Source organism: Dendrobates tinctorius, unplaced genomic scaffold, assembly GCF_039654945.1.
Source record: "Dendrobates tinctorius isolate UK_male_01 unplaced genomic scaffold, ASM3965494v1 ptg000223l, whole genome shotgun sequence".
Lineage (NCBI taxonomy): Eukaryota > Metazoa > Chordata > Amphibia > Anura > Dendrobatidae > Dendrobates > Dendrobates tinctorius.
In genome coordinates, this window is record NW_027361890.1 from 8,067,683 (window position 1) to 8,091,606 (window position 23,924).

The 23,924-nt window shown below is 39.9% G+C and overlaps 1 protein-coding gene across 1 annotated transcript in view; it reads right to left on the minus strand.

The window, feature by feature from the left end:
* The window catches only part of DLGAP4 (DLG associated protein 4), a 305,990-nt gene extending 282,283 nt beyond the window's left edge, over window positions 1–23,707 (minus strand). The window contains exon 1 of the mRNA XM_073555302.1: window positions 23,513–23,707. The gene's annotated coding sequence lies outside the window, so the exon portion shown is untranslated. The remainder of the gene's footprint in view (window positions 1–23,512) is intronic.
* Between the last annotated feature and the right edge of the window lie 217 nt (window positions 23,708–23,924).

A 23,924-nucleotide genomic window follows, 5' to 3' on the forward strand; every position in this document is an offset into this window, starting at 1 on the left:
TGACAGCGCTGAGGACTATGTCAAGCTGACTCACATATGTCACTACTTACTGGTGCAGAAATTCGCTTCATATGCATGAATAATAAGCCTTATTTATGTAGTGCCAGGATATTCTTGGCCCACTAAATGCAATCCTCTGGCTTGTGAAGCTTGCACATATACTTATTATCTTTAACGTCTACAGACATGGAAAAAAGTATCTTTACATGTTACTGTTTACCTTTAGGTAACAGAATTGCGCTAAGTTTCAGTCTGCAGTCTTCACTCCTTCATTCAAGTTCAGACCCCCTGATATGCAATTTACAGCCTCATTCAAGCTTCACATTTTTCTATTGCGGAGGCGCCTCTCCCAGTAATATAGGCAGTGCTGATTTTCACTGTAGATATTTTAAAGTACATTGCCTTTATTTATTAGTATGACTCCAATATTCTACTTTTCCTCTCCATATGCCTTCCTTCTCAACCATTCTGTTATATGTGCCCTCCAAGATGCACTGCCTTCTCTCCACTGCAGATCTGGGTACAACTACCTTACTCGCCCTCCTCTTACAGTTGTGGCCAAAAGTATTGACACCCCTGCAATTCTGTCAGATAATACTCAGTTTCTTCCTGAAAATGATTGCAAACACAAATTCTTTGGTATTATTATCTTCATTTAATTTGTCATTGATCATTTCAAACAAAACTCCAAAAATGGGCCAGACAAAAGTATTGGCACCCTCAGCCTAATACTTGGATGCACAACATTTAGCCAAAATAACTGCGACCAACCGCTTCCGGTAACCATCAATGAGTTTCTTACAATGCTCTGCTGGAATTTTAGAACAATCATCTTTGGCAAACTGCTCCAGGTCCCTGATATTAGAAGGGTGACTTCTCCAAACTGCCATTTTTAGATCTCTCCACAGGTGTTCTATGGGATTCAGGTCTGGACTCATTGCTGGCCACCTTAGAAGTCTCCAGTGCTTTCTCTCAAACCATTTTCTAGTGCTTTTTGAAGTGTGTTTGGGGTCATTGTCCTGCTGGAAGACCCATGACCTCTGAGGGAGACCCAACTTTCTCACACTGGGCCCTACATTATGCTGGGCCCTACATTATGCTGCAAAATTTGTTGGTAGTCTTCTGACTTCATAATGCCATGCACACGGTCAAACAGTCCAGTGCCAGAGGCAGCAAAGCAACCCCAAAACATCAGGGAACCTCCGCCACGTTTGACTGTATTGACCATGTCTTTTCTTTGAATGCCTCTTTTTTTCTCCTGTAAACTCTATGTTGATACCTTTGCACAAAAGCTCTACTTTTGTCTCATCTCACCAGAGAACATTCTTCCAAAACGTTTTAGGCTTTTTCAGGTAAGTTTTGGCAAACTCCAGCCTGGCTTTTTTATGTCTCGGGGTAAGAAGTGTGGTCTTCCTGGGTCTCCTACCATACAGTCCCTTTTCATTCAGACGCCGACGGATAGTACGGGTTGACACTGTTGTACCCTCGGACTGCAGGGCAGCTTGAACTTGTTTGGATGTTAGTCGAGGTTCTTTATCCAACATCCGCAAAATCTTGCGTTGAAATCTCTTGTCAATTTTTCTTTTCCGGCCACATCTAGGGAGGTTAGCCACAGTGCCATGGGCTTTAAACTTCTTGAAGACACTGCGCACGGTAGACACAGGAACATTCAGGTCTTTGGAGATGGACTTGTAGCCTTGAGATTGCTCATGCTTCCTCACAATTTGGTTTCTCAAGTCCTCAGACAGTTCTTTGGTCTTCTTTCTTTTCTCCATGCTCAATGTGGTACACACAAGGACACAGGACAGAGGTTGAGTCAACTTTAATCCATGTCAACTGGCTGCAAGTGTGATTTAGTTATTGCCAACACCTGTTAGGTGCCACAGGTAAGTTACAGGTGCTGTTAATTACACAAATTAGAGAATCATCACATGATTTTTCGAACAGTGCCAATACTTTTGTCCACCATCTTTTTTATGTTTGGTGTGGAATTATATCCAATTTGGCTTTAGGACAATTCTTTTTGTGTTTTTTCATTTAAGACAAATTAAATGAAGATAATAATACCAAAGAATTTGTGTTTGCAATCATTTTCAGGAAGAAACTGAGTATTATCTGACAGAATTGCTGGGGTGTCAATACTTTTGGCCACAACAGTATATCTAATGCCAAAGGCATGGGGCAGATCAGACAGAATCATCAGGAGCCAGAGAAGGAGCACAAAAGGATTTGTATCAGTTTTGCAAAAGTATGAGAAACAAACATTTACAGCAGTAAAATGGTAGAACATTTCATTTTCATACAAACAAATTACATTTTAATAGATCCTGGAATAATGATAATTTCCACAACTGAATATGTTAAAAAAATGTTCCTGTGCTGAGATAATCTTATAAATGTGCTCCTGCTGTGTACTGTGTAATGGATGTGTCTGACTGTGCAGGAACATGGTCTGCTCATACTACAGCTCCCAGGCAGGGGAGGAAGCAAAAGAGTGTACAGACATTACAGCATGGGATCGCAGCTGACTCTTTCTGCAAGGTAAAACATGTTTTTAATCAAGCAGGGAAATGTTTTTTTCTTACAGAAACCAGCATCTGTGATCCATTACTGTAATGTCTGTATCCTCCCTTTTCCTTCCTCCCTGCCCAGGCGATGTGGTTTGATCAGACCATGTCCCTGAACTGTCAGACAGCCATTAAACAGTACACAGCAGGGGCACATTTATAAGATCATCTCAGCACATGAACATTTTATTTAAACACATCCAATTGTGAAACATATTATTCCAAGACCTACTAATTAAAATGTATTTTTCTCATGGGAAAACCGCTTTAAGTTATTCATTTTTTTTAACACATGGTAATTATCGTGAGACTAAATAAAATGCATATATTTGATACGTGACGCTAACAGCTATATCCTCTACGTATTGAGCTCATGTTGAACTTGTATGTGGTTACATTTTTCAATCTTTGCTCAGGTATGACACTGTTTGCCAGAATTATAAGGAAGGTAAAATGTATTTCTCTCTCGGGACAACCCCTGTAAGGCCATGTGCACACATTGAGTATTTGGTGAGTTTTTTACCCCAGTATTTGTAAGCCAAAACCAGGGGTGGAACAGTCAGAGGAAAAGCATAATAGAAGCTCGTCACCACTTCTGTATTTATCACCCACCCCTGGGTTTGGCTTACAAATACTGAGGTAAAAAACTCACCAAATACTGAATGTGTGCACATGGCCTAATAGAAACTCGTCACCACTTCTGTATTTATCACCCACTCCTGGTTTTGTCTAATAAATACTAAGGTAAAAAACTCACCAAATACTGAACAGTGTGCACATGGCCTAATAGAAACACGTCAACACTTCTGTATTTATCACCCACTCCTGGGTTTGGCTTACAAATACTGAGGTAAAAAACTCACCAAATACTGAATGTGTGCACATGGCCTAATAGAAACACGTCACCACTTCTGTATTTATCACCCACTCCTGGTTTTGGCTTACAGATACTGAGGTAAAATACTGACCAAATACTGAACAGTGTGCACATGGCCTAATAGAAACACGTCACCATCTTCTGGATTTATCACCCACTCCTGGTTTTGGCTTACAAATACTGAGGTAAAAAACTGACCAAATACTGAATGTGTGACCGTGGCCTAATAGAAACTCGTAACCACTTCTGTATTTATCACCCACCCCTGGTTTTGGCTTACAAATACTGAGGTAAAAAACTCACCAAATACTGAATGTGTGCACATGGTCTAATAGAAACACGTCACCACTTCTGTATTTATCACCCACCCCTGGTTTTGGCTTACAAATACTGAGGTAAAAAACTCACCAAATACTGAATGTGTGCACATGGCCTAATAGAAACACGTCAACCCTTCTATACTTATCACCAACTCCTGATTTTGGCTTACAGATACTGAGGTAAAAAAATCACCAAATACTGAGCATGTGCACATTGCCTAATAGAAACACGTCACCACTTCTGTATTTATCACCCACTCCTGGTTTTGGCTTACAAATACTGAGGTAAAATACTGACCAAATACTGAATGTGTGCACATGGCCTAATAGAAACACGTCAACACTTCTGTATTTATCACCCACTCCTGGGTTGTGGCTTACAGATACTGAGGTAAAAAACTCACCAAATACTGAATGTGCGCACATGGCCTAACTTTGCAATTTTTAAGCAAATGAAGAAAAAAAAATCTGTGTTACAAATGAGAGGGCACTGTGACAAAAACAATACTGAGCCTCCTGTTAGTTACAGTTTGTGTCTCTGCTCTGCCCTCCTACAGACATGTCAATGTTCCTAAGATGCGTTTGGTTACACAATCTTTATATATTAGGCAGAGCGAAAAACATATACAAAAAACATTACTTTTCCAAACGACCCAACATTCCCTGCAGGCAGCCCATTGATTTTAATAGGAATGTGTAATGATTTATTTCTCCTGTGGCGGCACCATAGGGACAATGAGCACTTGCTGCCATGTTCTCCAGCAGATCACAACCAGTTGCTTTTAATTTCAACCTGTCATCAGCGTATCATTAGAGAAACCTAAAACTGAGATCTTGTCCAAAGCTATCATCCCCTTAAAACAGCCCTGACTTTTGTGTCATAAAAGACAAGATTATTTGTGACATAAAAAACAACACAGCAGTAAGCTATGTACATGTGCTACCATTTGCCAACTGAACACACATTACAGAATACACATCTAATATATAAAGCTCAATGTGGGTCTGTGTGTATGTGTGTATGTCCGGGATTGGCATCCGCACTGTCGCAGCTACAGCCACAAAATTTGGCACAGTCACACGTCTGGACCCCGAGAGCGTCATAGGTTATGTTGTGAGGTGAAATTTTAACCCCGCGCGTTCCAGTTCACCAAACAATTTTGCCCCTTTCTACATAATGGGGAAAAAGTGTATGTATTGGCATCTGCACCGTCGTAGCTACAGCCACAAAATTTGCACAGTCACACGTCTGGACTCCGAGAGCGTCATAGGCTATGTTGTGAGGCGAAATTTTAACCCAGCGCGTTCCAATTCACCAAACAATTTTGCCCCTATCTACACAATGGGGAAAAAGAGAAAGGAAAAGTGTTGGAGGCAAATTGACATCTGCCAGATGCGAACAAGGGGGACTTAAAGAATGAGAGCGATGGCGCCAAACAGTATATACTGTACAGTTGCTAAGGTGGGGCCCTGACATGGGATACTCACCACACACGGGGATATGAACACACACACAAAATGCGCCACACACTACCATGTGCTTCAACACATATACCACCCTCAGAACACATTTCACCACACATACACCAACCTCGCCACATAAAAGTCGAAACACAAAACTCGCCACGCTGTCCCAGAGCTGTTTAAAAGATGAAAAATGAGCTGTGATTGGTTGCTATCAGCAACAGTTTTCTTTGTAGACAGTTGTGGTAACGGAGGCCTATTATTCTTATCATTTCTATGGTGTTATCGTCCTTCTGTAAAGCTGGAAATAACACAATTTATTACCGTGCCAACACAGACCACCCTCTGACACAGACTGCAGGAGGAGCCCAGTATCACACAGGATAGGATTAGATACACGGCTCAGTAGTCAGTATCACACAGGATAGGATTAGATACACAGCTCAGCAGTCAGTATCACACAGGAGAGGATTAGACACATGGCTCAGCAGTCAGTATCACACAGGATAAGAATAGATACACAGCTCAGCAGTCAGTATCACACAGGAGTGGATTAGACACATGGCTCAGCAGTCAGTATCACACAGGATAGGATTAGATACACAGCTCAGCAGTCAGTATCACACAGGACAGGATTAGACACATGGCTCAGCAGTCAGTATCACACAGGATAGAATTAGATACACTGTTCAGCAGTCAGTATCACACAGGATAAAAATAGATACGCATCTCAGCAGACAGTATCACACAGGATAGGATTAGATACGCAGCTCAGCACACAGTATCACACAGAATAGTATTAGATACACGGCTCAGCAGACAGTATCACACAGAATAGGATTAGATACATGGCTCAGCAGTCAGTATCACGCAGGATAGGATTAGATGCACGGTTTTTATGTGCAATATAATCATTATAATTTGTTATAACTAACCACAGTTGGTTACTATGCCCATTCAACGCCAGGCTCTTCAGCTAGTATTATATACAATGAAAAGAAAATCTTGGGGTATAGTGTCTTAAAAGGCCCAACTGATTCACTAGTTATTATTGTAGACCTTTAGAGACGGTGCATTATACACTTCTCCACATTGCTACATCAAGAAGGAATAGTTGTGGAATTACTGAAATCACTTTAAGAATACAGATGTTAATGATATGCAAATGCTGAAAAAATTGAAATCAAATTTTCAATGCATCTTGATGTATTCAAATATCTAGTGTGTACGCCATGTGCCGAAATACACGCACTTACCCACCTTGGCAGCTACAGTCATGGCCAAAAGTATTGACACCCCTGCAATTCTGCCAGATAATACTCAGTTTCTTCCTGAAAATGATTGCAAACACAAATTCTTTGGTATTATTATCTTCATTTAATTTGTCTTAAATGAAAAAACACAAAAAGAATTGTCCTAAAGCCAAATTGGATATAATTCCACACCAAACATAACAAAGAGGGTGGACAAAAGTATTGGCACTGTTCAAAAAATCATGTGATGCTTCTCTAATTTGTGTAATTAACAGCACCTATAACTTACCTGTGGCACCTAACAGGGGTTGGCAATAACTAAATCACACTTGCAGCCAGTTAACATGGATTAAAGTTGACTCAACCTCTGTCCTGTGTCCTTGTGTGTACCACATTGAGCATGGAGAAAAGAAAGAAGACCAAAGAACTGTCTGAGGACTTGAGAAACCAAATTGTGAGGAAGCATGAGCAATCTCAAGGCTACAAGTCCATCTCCAAAGACCTGAATGTTCCTGTGTCTACCGTGCGCAGTGTCATCAAGAAGTTTAAAGCCCATGGCACTATGGCTAACCTCCCTAGATGTGGCCGGAAAAGAAAAATTAACAAGAGATTTCAACGCAAGATTGTGCTGATGTTGGATAAAGAACCTCGACTAACATCCAAACAAGTTCAAGCTGCCCTGCAGTCCGAGGGTACAACAGTGTCAGCCCGTACTATCTGTCGGCATCTGAATGAAAAGGGACTGTATGGTAGGAGACCAAGGAAGACTCCATTTCTTACCCCGAGACATAAAAAAGCCAGGCTGGAGTTTGCCAAATCTTACCTGAAAAAGCCTAAAACATTTTGGAAGAATGTTCTCTGGTCAGATGAGACAAAAGTAGAGCTTTTAGGGCAAAAGCATCAACATAGAGTTTACAGGAGAAAAAAGAGGCATTCAAAGAAAAGTACACGGTCCCTACAGTCAAACATGGCGGAGGTTCCCTGGTGTTTTGGGGTTGCTTTGCTGCCTCTGGCACTGGACTGCTTGACCGTGTGCATGGCATTATGAAGTCAGAAGACTACCAACAAATTTTGCAGCATAATTTAGAGCCCAGTGTGAGAAAGCTGGGTCTACCTCAGAGGTCATGGGTCTTCCAGCAGGACAATAACCCAAAACACACTTCAAAAAGCACTAGAAAATGGTTTGAGAGAAAGCACTGGAGACTTCTAAGGTGGCCAGCAATGAGTCCAGACCTGAATCCCATAGAACACCTGTGGAGAGATCTAAAAATGGCAGTTTGGAGAAGGCACCCTTCAAATATCAGGGACCTGGAGTAGTTTGCCAAAGAAGAATGGTTTAAAATTCCAGCAGAGCATTGTAAGAAACTCATTGATGGTTACCGGAAGCGGTTGGTCGCAGTTATTTTGGCTAAAGGTTGTGCAATCAAGTATTAGGCTGAGGGTGCCAATACTTTTGTCCGGCCCATTTTTGGAGTTTTGTGTGAAATGATCAATGTTTTGCTTTTTGCTTCATTCTCTTTTGTGTTTTTTCATTTAAGACAAATTAAATGAAGATAATAATACCAAAGAATTTGTGTTTGCAATCATTTTCAGGAAGAAACTGAATATTATCTGACAGAATTGCAGGGGTGTCAATACTTTTGGCCATGACTGTATCACTGAGATTGGTTATTTGAGGAAGGTTCTGCCTTGCTGAACAGGGGCGGACATACCATTGGTGCAACCTGTGCAGTCGCACACGGGCACAAGAGGTAAGGAGGCCACTGCCACCTTCAAAGCAGGTGGAATTGTGCATTATGATGAATTAGTGGACTGCAAAGGGCCCATATATCGTTCTTGTACATGGACCCTCTTCTGTCTGTGCCCACCAGTGTTACTGAATGCACTTGACCATGCAAATCATCAAGATCTACTGCTGTCAGCTTCCTTTGGCAGTTCGCTAAAAACACAAAGGCAGATGGGCTTGGTAGGAGACAAGTCCGGAGTCACTGCAAGTTATAGCGCATTTAGGCCATGTATTCTTCTCACAGTAGCATAAGCAAGATGTGACCTATTACTGAATTGTTGAAAAATGGCTCCTGAAACACTTTGGAGAAATGGTTATACCACTAGCTCCACAGCCAAATCAATGTAACACTGAGTTGTTTAGTATACCTGTAATGAAAACTAGAGAGGTTCTGCTACTATACATTGTGCCACCCCACATCATAATCCCAGGATTAGGACCTGCGTGACGTTCCCTCGTGACGGCCTCTTCATAGTGTTACCCATGTGGTCTTCAGACCAATCCATGCTGTGTCCAAGATGAAGGTGGGACTCCTCACTTAAGAGAATAAACATAATCCAGCCTTAATTGTGCCATTACAGCCTCTGGTTTCTCACACAAGGCATGCAAGTGTATGTATTTCTGCACATGGTGCTCATACTCAAAAATAAATAAATTAAGAGGTTTTGAAACTTTTCTTTCCAATGTTCATCATTTGCATTTGTGATTTCCAAAATTCCACACATTTTCCTTCTTGTTCTTGCAATTTCATTGTTGAGTAGTGTATACCCTTATATTATAAGGAGGCATTATTCTCTGCAAGCCTGTAATTTAATACATCAAATAACTAGCATGTGCTTGGTTGTGTTCATTGTCAGCAACGAGATCCATAAAATTATTTATTGACAATGAGATGTAATGAATAACTGACCTTATACATATTTAATGTAGCTCCTGATGGAAAAGTTAAAATTTTGCCAAGTACACTTGGCTTAGACTATCAGAACTCACAATGAAGCAATTTTCCAGGCTCTCCCGAAATCTTGTATCTCACTGGCTAGTGGGTTAAAAATGGGCATATACCCAACAGATGCATGATTCCATGATGTGAGGCACCATGAGCAGACATTACACATTTCTTATGGTTGAGTTATCCAATCATTCTGAAATATTATCCAAGAACACATTTATCCAGTTGTGTGCTTTTGAATTTTCTTTGGGGTCTTCGGGGGTTGGATGGATCCTAGAAGTTACCATTGTGATTGGGGAACAAGAAGATTATTATACATGAACTCCACTATGGAAAACAATTTGCAGATGTACAATGCTTAAAAGAAAATCTTTAAAAACTGTCCTTCCTATTTACAATTGACTGGTAGGAAGTGATTATCCAAGAAGCCTTAGCTGAGTATTCCTATCTGCTACAATTATAGCATATCCCGTGATAAAATTTGGATTGATTCAATATATAACGCTTGGACGTGCAATTATCTCAAGAATGGGGGTCTTCCAACATATGTCTTTGGGATGTTGTTAAAAGAGACCTGGCCATGAATTAGCGACTCTCCACTCATTCTGTTGAAGTTCTGACAATATCTGCGCAAACACAACATCAACTATATTAAGCAATAAATCCTGGTTATAAAATATTATGCAAATCCAAATACTATTGCTTGGTAGTTTATTAGCTGAAAGGTGCCAATCATATCATCAATAGACTGCACATATCCTTGTTTTGAGGAGAGATGAGCAGGCACGGACATCAACATTCATAGGAATTTATTATTGAATCATCGAAGGCATAACTATAGGCAGTTGCACCTGGGACCTTGATTCTGATGAGGTCTTATCACTTAGGAGGATAGTAGTATTATAAAGAATATATTCATGGAAAGCCTTGGTACAGATTTGGCATGAGGGTCCAAGAGCTTCAGGATATACTTATGTGCATGGTTACCTTTCCATTAAACCCACTGCCAGAACCTAGTTATAACATTTGTTGGACTCCCAAAGCTAGAACCCTTGTAACAATTTTTATTGATTGAATATTTCTACTTGAAAACCTCTTTAAAGAGTTAAAACCATGGATTTTAACAACAAGATTTATTTTATTTATGCTCCTAGTGAGAATCACACTTGAACTAGGATTTATTTTCACACAGATGATGTTTGACTAATGGGAAGCAATGTGAAAAATGTGGACATCTATATGCCTGATATCATCCTCCGTTAGATGCAAAATAACAGGCAACAAATCTAACACTAAGAGAAGGATGCTCATTCTGAGCAGTAGTGTTAGATTCCTGCTGACAACCACATCTTTACTGAAAAAATTCCCGTGTATTTCTACATTATGCAAAGTTATTACTTATACCTAAATCAACGCTGACAGTTTCAGCTTACTGACCCTAGTATGTGGAAATGAAGCATGCCTTAGTTATCAGGGGGGTTTCAGCACCTTAGACAGGTCGTGAAAGTGGTAAAAGCTGCTGGAAGGTGGGAAGTAGAATTATACTGTAGTTATTACTATGTCATTGGGATCTTTTAGAAATACAATGGGGTATCTTAGTCCTAAATACCAGAGAAATCTCTACAACAGAAAGATACATTGATCCCAGTACGCAAATGAGAGGTCATCCTAATAGAAACCCAAATTTTGCCTTAGTTATATATGTTCTGAAATGTGTTTTACCTATAAGGAGGTTGATCGGGGGGAACTAATCATTAGAGGACCAATGGCCAGAAGATACCTTCATTCCTCTGGTCCGTAACTAACCATAAATAATGAAATACAAAGTATCATCTTCTGAATATATAATATGCTTCCTGTTATCAGCCATTTTAGGCTTCAAAAAGAAGGAAAATATTGTTCTACAATATCATTTATAAGAAATCTCAAAAAATGTTTCCCCGAAAAAATTAATATACAGAATGTGTGAATCATAGCAGCTCCTCTATGAAATTCACTGTTACAACCTCTGAACATTCTGCTTTAAAAATACTTCCATTATATTAAGTGTGAAATCCATCTATTAAGCAGGTCCTTCCCGTCCACATTACAGCAGAATATTCATATCCGTAAATGACACTATAAAGCGACGAACACTAACAGTGATTACCACAATATTTTTTGACGAGTGGAACTGTTATCCATTTATATAGATACAGTTCTGTACATTATCACAATGGATGGGTGTAGTTAAGGTTCCTTCATGGAAAAAATCTGCTTGCAGTCTGCTCCTCTTACATATATTACTGTGCTGTGGAAACAAGCGTCAGATAAAATAAATGTAATTGTCTAATAGCATTTTATAGGGCTCAGTACTGAGCCAGGCTTATTTAAGGAGTAAAAATGAGGACAATTCCAGCTCCTAAAATTACAGTATTTATTTAAAAAATTTTTAAAACTATGAATCCACAGTGCAAATCAACGCAGACAGACAAGACCAAGTTTACACAAGACCAATACAAGGAGAGGTACACACAGGACAACTAGACTCAGACTCACACAAGGTACTTACAATGAAGTAGCAAGAGTACAAGCAAACCACTGATGTTGCACAGAGACAACAGATTAGAGATAGGTACAGATTCAGACACTGCAAGTCTTAGAGATAGGTACAGATTCAGACAGTGCAGGTGTTAGAGATAGGTACAGATTCAGACACTGCAGGTGTTAGAGATAGGTATAGATTAAGACACAGGGAATTTAGGAAATGATTCAGACTTAGATACAAACAGGTCTAAACCTGATTGGTCCTAATTCAGACAAGGACAGACACAGGTTCAGGCCTGGGTATTCAGCCCCCAGGGAGGTAAAAACAGGAAAGATCAGATTCAGGTACAGATTCAGGGTTCAGGCCTGGGTATTTAGCCCCAAAATTGGCAGGAGCAGGAAAGAACATGGCAACTCAGCAGCTGCATAAATACACTGAAAAAGAATATTGCTAAAGCACCTCCCAAAAGGTGGAGGTGCCTTAAGTACCAAGTGCTTCTCAGCAATAGGCTGGGGACGCATTAGAAATGCACGCATTGTCTAATTGAGAATTAACAGCTTAGTCCCAATATTAGAATATTGTATACCACCTCCAATAAAATATAACCTCACGATCCAAGACTAGAATCTTCTCAGATTTAAAGAATAGCTATATGCTTTATAATAAAATATTTTATTTTATTCAGCAAAATATTAAAAAGAGATACTTTATAAGAAAGCAGAAAGAGTCTGCATGAACGTTCACAATGCGGAATCATAAATATATCATAGTAAAGAGAACCAAAAATAGAGTATTATTATTATTATTATTATTACAATAGTATTAATCCATATAAAATGAATAGTGCAACTGCATACATCCTCAGTTTACCTGAGACATTTGGCCTTGTAATCTCAATAATAATGTTTATCTAATTTCAACAACCTTGGACAAAAATAATCCACTTGTAAGAAGCTCAGAGCAATACATTAAACAAGATGTTTTTTGTTGAAGAAATATATAGAAAGCGGTAAACTCAACTTACTTAGCGAAAGTGCATCATGTCTACATGTGAAATGACCCTGACAACCCTGTTTCGCCAGTGTTTTTTACCCTTGGAAAAAAAGCACTGATGCTTAGTATCCGTTTCACCAGATGCTTAGTAGCCCTTAAAAGGAATGTGCCATCAGGATTTCACCCCTCAAACTATTCGTATGTGCATGCAGTTCTGTCAAAGACAAGTCCTGTAATACTTTTGCATGGTCAGTAAATGAAACTGTAGATGCAAAGCCTCTGGCACTCCAGCTCTATTCCCCTCCCAGCTCTGCCTCCTCCTACATGACTGATAGTCTCTATTCAGTGTGACTTCGGGCAAAGAAGCCATCAGTCAAGTAGGAAGACGTGGTGCTTGGAATAGAGCTGGAGTGACAGTCTTCAGAACTACAGCTTCATTTGCATATTAATTAAAATGCTGATTTTTCAGTAACGGTGGAACAGACTGGCCATTACTGGACTTGTCTATGAAAATACTACATGCATACAAAACATTGGGGGTGTAAAATCCTTTTGACAGTTTCCCTTTAATCATTTTCTACAAATTATTTACAGGTTATTATTACCATAGGACAAGAAGTAAGAAAAATAGAATTTCTGCAGTTCGTGTGGGTCTGAATTACCAGGTACAGACAAATACTGTGGCAAAAGCTTTTAAAAGTGCAGCATAGAAAAAAATATCAATATGTCACTTGCAAACCAGTGAAATACGGTATATTTGTGGGTAAATCTATGAGATAGTTGGAGGCAGGCACTTTATTGTGGACGTTCAGCCTACAATGAGAAACTGGGTCTGAGCTAAAAAAGTAAATTAATGTGTATGCAAAATGTAAATGCATATGAACACATGACCTTTACGCAGAGAAAACCAAAAACAAAACACAAAACAAATATCCTAAAATAAAAAAGTAAAAAATTTCAAAAATTGCATGAAGGTAGTAATAATAATAAGGGTATTTAGTTAACATAATTTTGATCAAAATAATGTACAAGCCATCCCGCCACGTCACGGCAACCCTTGTGTGACAGTCCTAACTCTTGTATTTAAAACCTTTCCACTTGTCAAGTGACGTAAATGTGAACAAGGACCGAGGGATTGAACCACCAGTAATAGCATAGTCCAGACAGGATGGTTCCATACCCTTATTATTATTATTACTACCTTCATGCAATTTTTGCAATTTTTTATTTTAGAATATTTGTTTTGTGTTTTGTTTTTGGTTCAGCCTACAATATCGATAGGGAATGCGCAAATCGTTCTCACTACCACCTGAAATGGCTGATACCGGGAACAATAAACCATAATCAACAAGTGGCCATAGAAAAGTTATTCTCCTTTCCTGAATCTAGTGCATCTAGAAAGTGCATAACATCTTCCAACATGACCCATTTTCAGGGTGTTCTTTGGTCGTACCCCCTGCATCCTATTTTCCTACACTGCTGTAATAATGTAAAGGTTTTTTTTTTAGTTCAAGCAATTAAGCCAGTACAGGTTATTATAAAGGGAAAATAATTAAAAGTGTGAGGGTCTACTTATATAATGCCCCAGTAGGAAATGAATCATGGTTGAAGATCAAATACAATCACTTGGGCTTCATTGTGTATGGACATGCAAAGAAATTCCCAAAATGCACCGCGCGCCAGTGATAATGCGCCCAGCACGCTTCATACACATATAAACCCCTGGCGGTACAATGTGTAGCATTAGGCACTATACAGGTGGGGATGTTACATCCATATAGGACAATTGAACTTTGAGAATTGACTTTAAAACCCGCTCAATCCCATTTGCAATAGTTAGGTGCTCTCCCTTGAGCGTCGGTGCTACTTGAATATAGGAATGTCTGCTCTCGATGAGATTTCCATAATGTTTATTTGTAAATGTGGCTATTTCTCCATTAAATGATGTCTCATACCCTGTCATCCATAAAGCTATTTCCTTCTACTGTCTCCTGAGTCATGTCATGGACTTTAACCCCATGAGAGTTATACAGTGGAGTACATGTACTCGCCTACATGAGGGTTAAATCTATCTATCTAGTGCAATTTGCATCAGGATGGTTTTCCGGATTGTTTTAAGATTCCGAGCATCCAGATGACCTTGTAATGTCCTTGTCATGCTGGCGTGTTAGTGCATGAATCTTTCTGCCCCCAGACCATGAGGATGAGTTTCATTTCTGTAACCCTGAGACATGCAGGAATCCTCTAGCGCCATCCAATATGCTTCTCCCTTGCACTATATGGCAATGCAGGGGTTAAGAGGTGAGCCTTTGTAGCATTAATAATCTGCAAAGAGTAATTTCTCTCTAAACTGCAGCCTGAAAGACTTGACATAGAGAGATGTCTGTGTGTTTGTGCCTTCAACATGGAAAAAGATCAGATCATGGAGGCTTCACATGGAAATGGATATTAATGGGAGCACATATTGCTTTATGTAAGGTCATTAACCCTTATATCCTGCACATGGAAAATCTCTGTTACGGCTCATTTAAAGGAAAATGTAAAAAAACAAAAAAAAACAAAACAAGCATTAACCTTAATGCCGAAGTTTGAAAACCACCAATAGTATAAGGATCATGCAGAAAAGATTAAATATATTCACATAGAGACACTGAGTAAATCTGAGTAACAAAGAGTGGTTTATGGGAAGTAGAAGGAACAAAAAGCCATGGGCAGAGATAGCGATCATCCTACACTACGTGACAGTCAACAACGGAATCTCAATAGCGTACAACAAAGTAGGGAAATATTCTTAATATGAGTAAGAATGAGAATCTGCCATAGACTGCAGATTAATTCCTACAAAATGCAGATAATAATGGTGCCATAATTCATCTAATAAATGAGACGGAGCAGTAGGGAAGGACCAAACAGACAGCCATTTTAAAAAAAATAGATGTGAACACATATATACACATAACCAAATATATATATATATATATATATATATATATACATACACAGCTCTGGCAAAAATTGAAAAATTGAGAGACCACTTTCAGAAGTTCAGGCTGTCTGATTTTTCTCTTTAGGCTATGTGCACACATATGCAGAAAATTTCTGCGTGAAAACCGGACTCCTTCCCAGAAAATGCGCTTTTTTGCCGCGATTTTTGTGCATTTTTGCTGCGGGTTTTACATGTTTTTTGGCGCAATTTTTTCCGGAGCGTCCCTAGACACATAGAAAATAGCCAGTAATGCGGAGAGTTTACCAAGAAATTAATGAGCATGCTGCGTTTTTTACCGCGAAGCGTTTCTTTCACGGTAAAAAACGCATCAATATGCACAAAAAGTGTAAAATGCATTAAACTGAATGGGAAGCTTCTTTTAGGTGTTTTTTGAGTGGATTTTTTTGGTATATCCACAGGAAAAATGCGAAAAAAAACCGCTGTGTGTGAACACAGCCTTATAGGTATATTTTTGAGTAAAATGTGAATTGTTCTTTTAGTCTACAAACTTCTGACAACATGTCTCCAAATTTCCAAGCAATAAATTTTGCTTTGTTTTTCTGAAAAGGAGAAATGGTCAAAATTACAAAAAGACAACAACAGTGCTATCAGACCACAATTAATGCTAAGAAAACAAGTTCATAATCATTTAGAAACAATAATACTAATGTTTTAACTCAGGAAGTGTTCAGAAATCAATATTTTGTGGAATAACCATGATTTTTAATCACAGCTTTCATGCGTCTTGGCATGCTTTCCACCAGTCTTTCACACTGCTTCTGGCACAAAAAAATTAAGCAGTTCTCCTTTGTTTGATGGCTTGTGACTATCCATCATCATCTTGATTACATTCCAGAGGTTTTCAATGGGGTTCAGGTCTGGAGATTGGGCTGCCCATGACAGGGTTTTCATGTGGTGGTCTCTTAATTCTTGCCAGTGCTGTATATATATATATATATATATATATATATATATATATATATATATATATAATTACACATAATACATATATACATATATAATACAAATATATATATAATATATATATATACACATATATAATATAAATATATACATATTACACAATACACAGACATATATACACTCACTGGCCACTTTATTAGGTACACCATGCTAGTAACGGGTTGGACCCCCTTTTGCCTTCAGAACTGCCTCAATTCTTCATGGCAGAGATTCAACAAGGTGCTGGAAGCATTCCTCAGAGATTTTGGACCATATTGACATGATGGCATCACACAGTTGGCGCAGATTTGTCGGCTGCACATCCCTGATGCGAATCTCCCGTTCCACCACATCCCAAAGATGCTCTATTGGATTGAGATCTGGTGACTGAGGAGGCCATTTGAGTACAGTGAACTCATTGTCATGTTCAAGAAACCAATCTGAGATGATTCGAGCTTTATGACATGGCGCATTATCCTGCTGAAAGTAGCCATCAGATGTTGGGTACATTGTGGTCATAAAGGGATGGACATGGTCAGCAACAATACTCAGGTAGGCTGTGGCGTTGCAACGATGCTCAATTGGTACCAAGGGGCCCAAAGAGTGCCAAGAAAAAATTCCCAACACCATGACACCACCACCACCAGCCTGAACCGTTGATACAAGGCAGGATGGATCCATGCTTTCATGTTGTTTACGCCAAATTCTGACCCTACCATCCGAATTTCGCAGCAGAAATCGAGACTCATCAGACCAGGCAACGTTTTTCCAATCTTCTACTGTCCAATTTCGATGAGCTTGTGCAAATTGTAGCCTCAGTTTCCTGTTCTTAGCTGAGAGGAGTGGTACCCGGTGTGGTCTTCTGCTGCTGTAGCCCATCTGCCTCAAAGTTCGACGCACTGTGCATTCAGAGATGCTCTTCTGCCTACCTTGGTTGTAACGGGTGGCAATTTGAGTCACTGTTGCCTTTCTATCAGCTCGAACCAGTCTGCCCATTCTCCTCTGACCTCTGGCATCAACAAGGCATTTCAGGCCACAGAACTGCCGCTCACTGGATTTTTTTTCTTTTTCGGACCATTCTCTGTAAACCCTAGAGATGGTTGTGCGTGAAAATCCCAGTAGATCAGCAGTTTCTGTAATACTCAGACCAGCCCTTCTGGCACCAACAATCATGCCACGTTCAAAGGCACTCAAATCACCTTTCTTCCCCATACTGATGCTCGGTTTGAACTGCAGGAGATTGTCTTGACCATGTCTACATGCCTAAATGCACTGAGTTGCCGCCATGTGATTGGCTGATTAGAAATTAAGTCTTAACACACAGTTGGACAGGTGTACCTAATAAAGTGGCCAGTGAGTGTATATTACACATAATAGAGCATATGAATATACATATTTAGTACAAATATATATACATATATAAAATATAAATAAATAAATATTACGTGAAATAGAACATATATACACATATGTGAACATACATATATGCACATACACATACCCACTTGTGCATTCATTCACAGGTAAACAGACATACACATTAAATAAATATATATATATATATATATATATATATATATATATATATATATATATATATACACAGTGGGGAAAAAAAGTATTTAGTCAGTCAGCAATAGTGCAAGTTCCACCACTTAAAAAGATGAGAGGCGTCTGTAATTTACATCATAGGTAGACCTCAACTATGGGAGACAAACTGAGAAAAAAAAATCCAGAAAATCACATTGTCTGTTTTTTTTTCATTTTATTTGCATATTATGGTGGAAAATAAGTATTTGGTCAGAAACAAGCAATCAAGATTTCTGGCTCTCACAGACCTGTAACTTCTTCTTTAAGAGTCTCCTCTTTCCTCCACTCATTACCTGTAGTAATGGCACCTGTTTAAACTTGTTATCAGTATAAAAAGACACCTGTGCACACCCTCAAACAGTCTGACTCCAAACTCCACTATGGTGAAGACCAAAGAGCTGTCAAAGGACACCAGAAACAAAATTGTAGCCCTGCACCAGGCTGGGAAGACTGAATCTGCAATAGCCAACCAGCTTGGAGTGAAGAAATCAACTGTGGGAGCAATAATTAGAAAATGGAAGACATACAAGACCACTGATAATCTCCCTCGATCTGGTGCTCCATGCAAAATCCCACCCTGTGGGGTCAGAATGATCACAAGAACGGTGAGCAAAAATCCCAGAACCACGCGGGGGGACCTAGTGAATGAACTGCAGAGAGCTGGGACCAATGTAACAAGGCCTACCATAAGTAACACACTACGCCACCATGGACTCAGATCCTGCAGTGCCAGACGTGTCCCACTGCTTAAGCCTGTACATGTCCGGGCCCGTCTGAAGTTTGCTAGAGAGCATTTGGATGATCCAGAGGAGTTTTGGGAGAATGTCCTATGGTCTGATGAAACCAAACTGGAACTGTTTGGTAGAAACACAACTTGTCGTGTTTGGAGGAAAAAGAATACCGAGTTGCATCCATCAAACACCATACCTACTGTAAAGCATGGTGGTGGAAACATCATGCTTTGGGGCTGTTTCTCTGCAAAGGGGCCAGGATGACTGATCCGGGTACATGAAAGAATGAATGGGGCCATGTATCGTGAGATTTTGAGTGCAAACCTCCTTCCATCAGCAAGGGCATTGAAGATGAAACGTGGCTGGGTCTTTCAACATGACAATGATCCAAAGCACACCGCCAGGGCAACGAAGGAGTGGCTTCGTAAGAAGCATTTCAAGGTCCTGGAGTGGCCTAGCCAGTCTCCAGATCTCAACCCTATAGAAAACCTTTGGAGGGAGTTGAAAGTCCATGTTGCCAAGCGAAAAGCCAAAAACATCACTGCTCTAGAGGAGATCTGCATGGAGGAATGGGCCAACATACCAACAACAGTGTGTGGCAACCTTGTGAAGACTTACAGAAAACGTTTGACCTCTGTCACTGCCAACAAAGGATATATCACAAAGTATTGAGATGAAATTTTGTTTCTGACCAAATACTTATTTTCCACCATAATATGCAAATAAAATGAAAAAAAAAACAGACAATGTGATTTTCTGGATTTTTTTTCTCAGTTTGTCTCCCATAGTTGAGGTCTACCTATGATGTAAATTACAGACGCCTCTCATCTTTTTAAGTGGTGGAACTTGCACTATTGCTGACTGACTAAATACTTTTTTTCCCCACTGTATATATAGATATATACAATGTATATATAATATAGATCCCCATACATAAGTAAATAGACACATGCATACATAGCTGTATATTTATAACCATACACGGGTGACTGGACACACATACACATTCATAGGCATTCAGACGACATCGAGATCAATGCAATGTCAAGAACTCTTCGGGGAACCTATGGAATATTGAAAACAAATATACTAAATTTCTTGTATTTTATTAAATTTTGCTATGAGCCACCTAAATAGTAAGAAATATACATGGCTGCCAATCCATCATGTCCTGCAAGGAAGATGATGATGGTATGATGATGATGATGACGCGGTGCCTATAAGAATGGAAAGTTGAATACAGTAAAGTGATGCTGGAATGAAAGGTTGTGATTGCAAGAGGAGAAGGAGACAGATGTAGAGGGTTTGGGATGTGAGAAGAGGGGGCAGCAGATTATAGTGAGCAGGATTAACCTGAGGGTACACAAAACTGCACAGTGCAGATTACACAGGGGAGAAGATGGAGCACAGGAGGAGATGGGAGAGGGAGGTGGAGGCTGAAACTATAGGGCTGGGGGGGAAAGACAGCAGACACACATTAGTAGAGGGTTGCAAAAGAGCACTAGGGGTGGAGATATGGAAGACAATGTAAACACTCAGGACACCAAGCGACCTCTAGCTGCAAAAATTACCAGCCATGATGGTTTATGTCAAGAACATGACACAGTTGTGTTTTTGTCATGAAGAAGACAACTGAATTTCCCAAAATTGTCAGATTGGGGTAGAAAACGTATTCGTGTCTGATAATCTGTATGAATCTATGGATTCTGGTAACAATTTATGAGCTAGTGTTACACCGATCATTCTCACACATAGGAAACTGTCAGCATGGCAGTTTGCAAGATGTGTCCTTCCAGCAGACTTTCAATAACATGTAATCTGATCTTTACCATCTCTTGTTACAATGTCCTATTGTTAGTAGCCATACTATTCTTCATATCAACACCAGGGTTGCCAACTGTCCAGAAACTCCAAAGACAGTCCATAAAAACAGGGCACTTTTTTGTCCTGTCCGTAATTTTTTTTAAGGTGTCTGTGATTTTTTTTTTAAAGTTGAAGTAATTTATACAGATTATTTTGACAGCAATTATCAACATTTTACAGTTTATAGTGAATGCAGCTGGTGTCTTCATGTCAGGATTATGGACTGTAGACATGGATCACTAACAATCATAGTGATTTATTATGGTTTTCCAATGTGTCAGTAAAAAATATTGTCTGTCTGTGATTTTTTACTTAACTGTCCAGAAAAAATAAAAATTCAAGTTGGCAACCTTGTGTTCTACTGTAATAACTATATAATATAAGATCAGTAAAATATACTTTTAAGAGATTCTTTGGTTTCCATTCAATCTGATTATTTATTCCATTATTACTAGTGCTACCCCTGGGTCATACACTTCAGTTAGGGAATCCCTGATCTGACATTTTTGGTACCACAATATGGGGTGTTACACTTATAACCGCTTTTTTCAATATATAGAGTACTGATCTGATTGCTGGAATCAGATCACTAATTGATGTACAGTATGTACTACAGGGTGGTAGCACCTATAGTGTTGAGATATATTGCAAAAGTGTATAGAATAGTGAAGACCCCCGGAGAAGTGATCTAGTGAGACCTCTTGGATCTAAATAGGAATTATGTAAAATAATTGTATAGAGCAATTATAATAGTAGCATAAAAGTAGAGCACACAAAAGAACATTCCTTTATACAATCAGTAGAGTTTGCAGGCATAGACACCTGGGACCACAGACTTTCTACATCTTAATCCTCTTTGGAAGCATTTTTTTTACAGAAGACCACTACACTAGGTCCCACAGGCATAGACACCTGGGACCACAGACTTTCTACATCTTAATCCTCTTTGGAAGCATTTTTTTTACAGAAGACCACTACACTAGGTCCCACAGGCATAGACACCTGGGACGACAGACTTTTTAAACCTCTATCTTTTTTGGAAGTATTTCTTTCCAGAAGACAATTACCGTAGTAGTGTTGCAGACATAGACACCTGGAACCACAGACTTTCTGCACTTGAGTCTTCTTCGGAAGCATTTTTTTCCAGAAAACCACTACAGTAGGCTCTGTAGGTATAGACACCTGGTACAACAGATTTTCTAGACCTCAATCTCATTTGGAAGCATTTTTTTTTTACAGAAGACCACTACAGTAGGCTCCACAAGCATACTGTAGACACCTGGGACCACAGACTTTCTACACCTCAATCTTCTTTGGAAGCATTTTTTTTTTCCAGAAGACCACTACAGTATGGTCTGTAGGTGTAGATACCTGGGACCAAAGACTTTCTACACATCAATCTTTTTTACAGAAGACCACTACCATTTGACACATTTCTCATGAATTGTCAGCTACTAACAATCAAAACTAAGTATTTAGTAAAAGATACACACAAAGCCACAGGAGCAATATGAAGGCGAGCAATAACGAAGAATACCAGAATTGTGAGCAAATTACGGTGATAGACTGGAATACATATTAGGCTTGGGAGACAAACACTTCAAGGGATTAGACAGCAATGGAAGTCAGCATGAAAGAGAGGCAAGACGGAGCGGTGAAGAGAATGCAATGAGATATGGAGCAGAAGATGAGGGATATGGGGAAATCAAGTGTGAGACAGCGAAGGAAGTAGGAGAACAGAAGTAGAATATCAGAATGAGAAAAGTGAGAGATCACAGTGCAAAGAGGAAATGAGGCTGCAGCAAACACTGAAAGGAGCTGAGATTTAACCCTCTGCTGCTTACGCCTCACCCCACACCAGGCACTGATGCATTATTGGATGCTTATATGAAGATGCAATTACAAAGCTATGATTCAGCCTTTCTTTCTGCATGGTTGGGGTATTAGTCCTGATGCAGGTGGGATGCTAGGGGTGTGGTTAGGTAGCCATGATGTCAACATGCAGGAAACCCTGCTTGGCATCAGCAGTGACATCACAGGATATGACAAGCGGAGGTAAATACTGCTCACTATTCTGTTTCGAGGTAAACACAGATAAGGAAAACTACAGACTATGTGAACATATATAGATAGTTTTGATGAGTCTTACAGGCCACCAACATCCTAAATCAGTGAAACCGTATACAATGTATCCTATAAGCACATCCCTGACTGTATCTTAGGGCAAGGCTGAGGAGTTAGGTCTGGGCATGACCAATAAGAAAACCAATAAAAATATCCCCATGGGGCTTTTGCTAAAAGAGAAAAACACACTGAAGGACAGTGGGCAGCCTGTGTATAAGCAATGTGGTGGTTGAAACATAACACCCTACAAACCCCTAACTGGAAAAGGCCCTGCGATGTATCCTAGGGTCTGCACTCAGCGTTAGGGTGATGGATGTATCATTAACGCAACCAATGCAAATACAAGCAGCACTATGGGATTGGAGAGGTTAACACTGCCCTCCACCCTGTGTTTTCTCCAAATCCCACTCTGGCCACTATTGCTGCATCCATGTCAATATGGGAGTCAATGTGTAGCCCCCCCATGATCATAAATGTCAGTTCTACCATCCATTCCTTAGCACCATACATAAGTCTTACCTGTTCTCCAGTGTGCAATATTCAACACGGTTCCTTTCACCCTCTCCAGTCTTTCTTCTTCTATGTCTTCAGGTGAAAACCGGCTGCATCCCCCCCCTTCTTAGTCGCCACCACCACCACCTCCTTCTCTCTACCTCTCCTCCCCCTCTCCTCCTTCTGCAGCGTTACAGAGGTCTCTCTCTTTCACTCCTTTCACCTCCTCCAGCCCACTCCAGTATAATGTGGTAGGGTGTCCCCCTCTTTCTCCCCCCACCCCCTATATCCCACTCTGGCTGATGATGGAGAGCAGAGATGCTGTGACTGTGGCTGGTGCTGATGCAGGATCTATGTGCTCTGCCTCCCCACAGAGGAGAATGAGAGAGGAGGGGGAGGAGTGGAAGAGCAGGGCTGGAATCCTGCAGGGATGGGGATC